Source organism: Amphimedon queenslandica, unplaced genomic scaffold (genome assembly GCF_000090795.2).
Source record: "Amphimedon queenslandica unplaced genomic scaffold, v1.1 AMPQUscaffold_12555, whole genome shotgun sequence".
Taxonomy (NCBI): Eukaryota; Metazoa; Porifera; class Demospongiae; order Haplosclerida; family Niphatidae; genus Amphimedon; species Amphimedon queenslandica.
Genome location: NW_003547208.1, coordinates 10,065 through 17,943, shown reverse-complemented (window position 1 = coordinate 17,943; position 7,879 = coordinate 10,065). Strand labels below are relative to the sequence as shown.

General features: G+C 32.7%; 3 long non-coding RNA genes across 3 annotated transcripts; 1 reads left to right on the top strand and 2 right to left on the bottom strand.

The window, feature by feature from the left end:
• Positions 1-1,492: 1,492 nt before the first annotated feature.
• LOC100638743 (uncharacterized) lies at positions 1,493-2,459 on the top strand. The gene is made up of 4 exons (XR_002187636.1): positions 1,493-1,759; positions 1,823-1,931; positions 1,996-2,106; positions 2,163-2,459. It is a non-coding gene; the product is annotated as an uncharacterized LOC100638743 (long non-coding RNA).
• Positions 2,460-5,554: 3,095 nt separating this feature from the next.
• Positions 5,555-6,549, bottom strand: LOC109587488 (uncharacterized). The gene is made up of 3 exons (XR_002187639.1): positions 6,515-6,549; positions 5,637-5,738; positions 5,555-5,593 (listed from the first exon to the last, which is right to left on the bottom strand). It is a non-coding gene; the product is annotated as an uncharacterized LOC109587488 (long non-coding RNA).
• Positions 6,550-7,525: 976 nt separating this feature from the next.
• On the bottom strand, positions 7,526-7,870 carry LOC109587489 (uncharacterized). Its single transcript, XR_002187640.1, has 3 exons — positions 7,845-7,870; positions 7,609-7,713; positions 7,526-7,557 (listed from the first exon to the last, which is right to left on the bottom strand). It is a non-coding gene; the product is annotated as an uncharacterized LOC109587489 (long non-coding RNA).
• Positions 7,871-7,879: the final 9 nt, after the last annotated feature.

Genomic DNA, 7,879 nt, shown 5'->3' with positions numbered 1-7,879 from the left:
GCAGCTCAAGCTTTCTGCACAGCATAAAGACATCCATATACATCACAAAATGTAATAAAACTTGTGGAGAAATTTTGGAGTCAGTTTTTGGAGGGCTAATTTTCAAAAATTGGTTAGTTTTTTAATTGGCCATAACTCAAAAAATATATGCCAGAAACAGCTCCAAATTTTTACATAGCATAAGGATATTAATTTATATCATGAAGTGTAATAAAAATTAGGGTGATTTTGGAACCAATTTAAAGAAGAAACATGAGCTATTATATACGTGTAGCCTTTGCTAGTTTTCAAAAATTGGTCCATTTTGAAAAATGGTCATGTAGTTGTTGGAAACAGTTCAAAATTTCTACATAGCATGAGGTGTCAATATGTATCAGAAATTGTAATAAAAATTTGGGACAATTTTGGAACCAATTTTTGGTAAAAAGCATACATGTAGGCTATAGCCTTTGCTTTTTGGCCTTGCCTACACGAGGTATAGGTAGTTGTTGTGTCTGTCTGTCATTCATTCATTCATTCTGTACAACTGAAATTTGTCTTTAATAAACAATAACTTTAGCACAGCGTGTTCTAAGCTCCTAGGTCTTTCTTTTTGACCTGGAAAAGTCTTTCTTAACTGTTTTGTGTTGCTCAAATACAATTGCTAAGTACAGAAGCTTCAAAGTAAGAAAATCGAGTAGTTGAGCCAAGTTCCTTTGTGTTCGCACTTCAGAGATAGCTAGTAGCATTTTCCAGTAGATTAGAATATGGCCTTCAAAAAATATGAGCAGATTTCTCTAAATCTTACTTCATGAAGAGTTATATTTACTCGAAATTGTGGAGGTCACTTGTTTGTGAAGCACTAGAGCAACAACCTGCTGGGTTATAGGTGCTAAAGTACATAATACTATCTCAAATACACAAAGGCAGCAACTTTTCTGTCAGCAAGTTTATCATATATTGCTGATTAGTAAAGAAAAAGTGAAGTTTCTTTCTCACATGGTCTTCTTGCTGCCATCATTGCAGTTGATGATGTAATGTCATACCTTTCAATCTACATGCATGGGAGGGGCTGGAGCTGCTGCATGTATGTGCTGCAGTGCTATTACTCAGTTCTGCAGGTATTCAAGGGCAAGTGCAACTGCAGGAAGCTAATGTTGAGCAGACTCTCTTCATGCTGTTCTTTTAATGCTGATAATCAAACAGCTATTGCAGTGAGGACATGCACCATAACAGCTATAGGGGCAATGCTACGCACTGTATGTCTCTCGTTTCTGAAATTTTGCTACTTTTTGAAAATGGCTGTAACTTTTAAAATGTTTGTCAAAAACAACTCAAACTTTCTGTATAAGGACTTCAATTTGTACATGTATCAGATAATGTAATAAAAATTGAAGTGTGATTTTGGAGCCAATTTTTGGGATAAAACTGCCTTTGCTTTTTTTTAAATTGCTTTTTTTAGATGGTCATAACTTGAAAATTATATTTGGGAACATTAATCTTTTTGCATAGCATAATTACTTTTATACATTGTAACAAAATTTAGTGGTTTTTTAGACTTGTATATTGCTGGAGCAATTTATAGAAAGAATATACTGTTTATTATTGTTGTTCTTATTTTTGCTTTTGTCAGCAAGTATCATATAAACAGCTGACGAGGACATTGAAGCAATTAAAAGAGAAGAAGAGGAAGGAAAGGAGGAGGAAGAGAATGAAAAAAACAAAATAAAGGACAACAATGAAGAAAGTAATGAAAAGGAATGACTTGTGATGCCTGAAAGTACATCCGTATTTTCATGTAATATTTATGATTTTCTCAATTTTATGTAAATTATGTTTTAAGGTTTTTTGTTTGGGATGTTCCTGATATTAAGAAAGGATTCCTTGGTGAGAGCCAAGTACCTGGAGAAGAGGGACTCTACCGTTTAAAAACTGAAGGTGTCAATATGCAGGTACATGTATAATGTAGAGTACTTGTTAATTTTTACTTCATAATCAATAATTTATTACTACCAGGAACTGTGGAAGCATTCTGATCTGCTCAATGTTAGGAAAGTATATACTAACACTATACACACTATTGCCTCCACTTTTGGCATTTAAGCTGCTGCTGTAGCCATTATCAAAGTAAATAACCATATACAATGACTGGTCACAGGAATTTCTGTATGCTTCTCCTACAGGAAGTATCAAGTGTATTCAATGTGTATGGCATATCAGTTAATCATCGTCACCTGTCCCTTATTGCTGATTACATGACATTTGATGGAGACTACAAGTCCTTCAGTAGGTTTGGTATGAACAGTAACAGCTCTCCATTCCAACAGATGAGTTTTGAGACTACTATGAAGTTTTTAAGAAGTGCAACAGTTAGAGGAGATGTTGGTACTCTTCAGTCACCATCAGCTTGTCTGGTGACTGGTAATGTGGTCCATGGAGGGACTGGAGCTTTTCAATGTTTACAAAAACTATTTATGTGATCTTAATTGTTTTATTGAATTAACTTAATAATTAATATTTCACTTGCATCATTTTAATTGCAGCGAACCAATTATCTTATATGATTCAATTCACCATACATGTTCCAGTAAATGTGGCCCATGTTAATACATGAGTAGTTTGGGTGTAATATCTATTAGAACAAACTGAGAATTTCACCTCTATGCAGGTCAACTAGCTAGGCCTACCCACAAATCATGCATTGCTTTATCTCAATTTGAGTTCACTCAGGCTCACCTTAGCTACTCATAATTTGAAATTTTAATGAAAATAATTTTTTAAATGTCTAATTCACACAAAAAATTAAGTTTTATCTACTCTTGATCTAACTATGTAAGTAAATCTAATAACTAGCAAACACACTATTAATTATTAAAGTCAAAAACGATGTTGAGGTAACAACATTAATACGTGTTAAAGTCACGAGTTAAAACTGATTTCAAAGCTGAGCAAAACATTTCGTAGTCTCCTTCAAACTGGCGTGGAAAAATTATTTCTCCTGAACAGCTATGAGTAGCTATTGTCCCCATGCGATCTGCTTCAAATTTTATTTCAATTGACTTTGGGAGGACTGAGATTCTGCCTGTAATACTGAGTGCAAATTCCTTCAAACCTACAATAAAGTAAAAAATTGGTTAAACAACTGTTGAATTGGTTCAAAACTTGTAATTAATGCTACATTCTATACATATATACCTTCTGAATCACATTCATCAATATATTTCTTCAGATAACGTAAAATAATACTTTCTTGTGCAATGAATGACTCTTCGTTCGGAAAAATGAGGGAATTTTGAACTTCTTCAGAAGTAAGCTCTGTAAAAGTAAACAGAGGTTGAAATACGGTAGGAAAAGCTCTTAGTAATGGATAGAGAGAAGTAGCCTTCAATCCTTCAACAAATTGATCAAGTAGTTTTGAATGCTTGAACAATGCTTCATATGTGATGATATCCTGAACTATTATATTTTTTGTAGAAGGCTAAAAACAAATGAATAATTCTTTAAACGATAATGGTGACTTACATTAGGAATCATTGTAACTCCACAACGACTAATAATATCAAGGATTAGTTCATCTTTCATAACCTCTTTTCCATCATCTTCAGTCTTGATATCTTGCAACTAATAGTTTTGAAGAAAGACATAACGTTGCTATAAATATAATATCACACTACTCCTATATAGGTATAGCACAATATAATGCCATTTGTGGGTAGTAATTGCATAACAATATAAAAAGTGTCAGTTAAAATGCTGCACATGCACATAGCAGTGAGAACTTTCTAAGGCCTTAGTTTATATCTGTAAAGGCTTTGTAACATTAAAATGATATATAATAAATAATTAGAATAAAAATTTGATGCTATAGTCGTTACCTTTGATATAACCGCAGCAACACCAGCACCAATATCATTATCTGAACATACTTGAAGTGCTTTCTCTTCACCTTCCACAATATACGTGTAATTTGTCAATGAAAAAAATGGGAACCCAATGCCATCCTGCCATATACTATGCCCAACCATACTACCTAAGATTTTGAATAATCCACTTGACCTTGCTTCTGCAGTACAGGCAGGGCTAAGACTGTGTAAAGGTCCAGTGAATAATTTTATATGCTTATTACAATGGAATTCATTGTATACTGTTGAATATACTTGACGGCGTACACCTCCTGCATCTATGGCAAGTGCATTACTCAACTTGATGAATAGTCGCTCTCCAAAATCAACAGTACCAGACTTATAATGACGTACAATATCACGCCACATGTCATTTGTATGTACTGTAACAACGACTGATTTTGCAGACTCCATCTTCTGATTTAACATTAATAAAATTGACTCCAATGTTGGACCCTCCTTTAAACACTTCATTGAAGCATCAGAGCTAAACCCAGAAGATTTATAAATTGCAGCAGCTTGCTCTCGAGTAACTTTTCCTTCAAATTCCTTTAATAAAGCTCCTAAATTATCAGCAACGTTAGTTTTATTCCGCTATACATGCAACATAAAGTGACTGATGACAATTTGAAATAAATTACTTCACTAATCCAAAACTCAAGCATTTCAGCATTACCAGATCTACCAGCACACTGCAGTAGAGTTTCACCATCCTACCATAAAATACATACGAAAATGGAAAAAATATTTGAAAAATTATGTAATTGGACTCGCCACGCTTGCGTAGGCGGGTACTATGCAGTTGGGTTGTCATTCTGTCATGAAAATTCCTGTTAATTCCTGGTCAATATCTTTTTTACTAAGTTAGCCTGAGTTATAATTTTTTTTAAGTTTTAAGAAAAAGGTAATTTATTTAGCTCCGTTGTATTTTAATAGCAATTCATGGTAGCAAAAGCTGAATGTTTTCAAGAATAGACCACTTTTCCTAGCCAAATCTTCGTGTTTCACTCTATTTGGTCAAGATTAGCATTGATAGGTAGAGAAAAGTACCTAGATTAAAAAATATTTGGAAATTTTCTAATCCCTTTTTTGTTTGCGAGTTACAGTTGCTCAAAGTTTGTGATTTAGCCTTTTTGAAAAATTTTCAGGCAGTATACTGGGGAAAGCAGGAGCAACCAAACTATCTCAGTCTCTTTTAAATATCTAGGCAAATTTTTTGTGCTAACTCTTTCTTTAAATAGAGCTTCAGATGCTAAAATAAATTTCAGCTTTTCTTCTTTCTCCTAGCCACATGCCATGTTTATCTGCACTGCACTGCTAAGTGCTGACCACACCTATAATTTATTTTATGGTAATTGCATTGTTGCAGTTTACTCAAAATCTATTATCCTTTTTTCAAATATCAAGTTGCTTATATATATAATATCATGATGGGGGCAGTACAAGTAACACATTATCCCTCAGGTGAATCTCAGCAGGCGAGTCCACGCACCATGGTGCTTCATTTTACCATGCCACACAATGAATAGTCAACACTATTCTAATAGGTAGCAAGTAGTAAGTATGGATACTTTTATATATTTAAGTAAAAGTGGAAATTAAATTTTATTTACCTTATCCACAACATCAGTTCTAGCTCCATTAGTTAATAGAAAATCAACAGCTTCAATACTACCTTCCTTAACAGCATTAAACAATGGAGTTCTTTTTTTCTTTAACACAACATAAAGTGACTGATAATTTAAAATAAATTACTTTATCTAAAACGTTAACATCATAATCTCCTCTTTTTATCCAAAACTTAAGCATTTCAATCTTACCAGATTCAGCAGCACAATGTAGTAATGTTTCACCATACTATGATAATATAATAGGAAAAGACTTTTATGCCATATATCAATAGTCTCAAAAGCTGGTTTCTTCCATAACAATACTACTTCACAATGTATAGCAAGTATAGTAGTACTATATTTGTAAATAATTGAAAAATTGAGAGACTGGGTCATTATCCTTATGATAACTGATGCTCACATGCTCATGTGATGCATGCGGTTGACAAAATTGCATGGTTCTAGTACCATCAGAAACATAATAGCTTCTTTTAAATTTTATTTCATTTCATTTTGTATTTATTATTGTAAAGGGAGCAATACCAAATACTGCAGAGTACTTGATGCCCATCAGCACAAAAAAATATTAATTAGTATTAATGAGTGGAGTTGATTTAACTTTGAACAGCTATCTTGAGGCTTAAAAGAATAGTCAATAGCGATATTCTACTTTATTGATTAATTACAATAATAGTAATTGTTCAGCTGCTAAGGTCCATTCATGATGAGCAATGAATAAAAATTGCTTACATTATATTCATGTGTTTACTAGAGAAAAGTACTTACATGTAATATAAAATTACTTAAATGGTATCAGGCTATCAGGATCAATAAAAAACAGGCTCCTCTAATTCTATTTTTTATCAAATTACATTTTGCAGTGTTAATTGTTATTTCTTTAAAACTAGTGTAAAAGAAATAAAAGTGTGAGCATATATGCATTGCACAATTTGCATGTGGGTGTAAACAGGTGTGATTAACACTGCTACCAATTTTTGACATAAACAGTATTAAAAAAATTACTTTATCCACAACATCAGTTTTAGCTCCATTAGTTAATAGAATTTCAACAGCTTCAATACTACCACTCTTAACAGCATTAAACAATGGAGTTTTGTTGTCCTATATACAACACAAAAATGATACAATTAGAAATGATTATTTTAACAACTTTCTTTACCTCATCGACAGCATTCACATCAGCTTTTCCTTTAGTTATTAATAATTTGATAATTTTACTGTCACCAGTTTCACTAGCACAATGCAATGGAGTGCTATCATCATCCTGTATAAATTATTTAATTATAATTATTAAACCTAATTAAGTTCATTCAAAACTTTTATATGTGTAGATTAATGGCTATGGGTCAATATCAATGAATGCTAGTATTACTTCTGTAAGGACACAAAAGGACTCCAAAAATGATCATGTAAAATTGTTGGAGTACATGAGCTAGCAACACATAATCCTAATGCTGTGGCTCATGCTCATAATTTTTGGTCGCCCATAAAAATGCCAAAATTATGACACTTCTCCAACTTTGTAGTGCATATATCCAAGAGTAGAAAATAGATCTACTCTTGATATAACTTACTGTATCCACAACATCAGTTCTAGCTCCATTAGTTAATAAAATATCAACAGCTTCAATACAACTTCTATACTTATCAAGGGCATTGAACAATGGAGTTCTATTTCTCTATATTTTAACATAAATCAGTCAGTGACTAAAAGATCTAATTAGACATTAAATTACTTCGTCTTTAACATTCACATCGTAATCTCCTTTCTTAACCCAAAACTCAAGCATTTCAACTTCACCAGATTCACTGGCACAATGTAGTAGAGTTTCACCATCCTATGATAATATTATTTAAAATAATATCCATATTCTAAATAAAACAGGAATGCCTTCTTCTTTAATCAACACTATCTGATAGTAGCAAGCATACTGAATTTTACTTACATTATCTACAACATCAGTTCTAGCTCCATTAGTTAATAGAATATCAACAGCTTCAATACTACCACTACTAACAGCATCAAACAATGGAGTTCTGTTGTTCTTAAATACAACACAAAATGATACAATGAGAAATGATTATTTATAACTTACCTTATCCACAGCATTCACATCAGCATTTCCTTTACTTATCAATAATTTGATAATTTTACTGTTACCAGTTTCAATAGCACAGTGTAATGGAGTGGTACCACTGTACTATAAAAATAAAATAAATTACAAAAATGTACAATTTATTGATGCTTATGTGGGCTAATGCATGGTCGTGTCATGCAGTGATCAAGGAATATCACCCCTGGGAGATAAATGCCAAAAACAGGATAACTTACTGATGTATCCACAACATCAGTTCTAGCTCCATTAC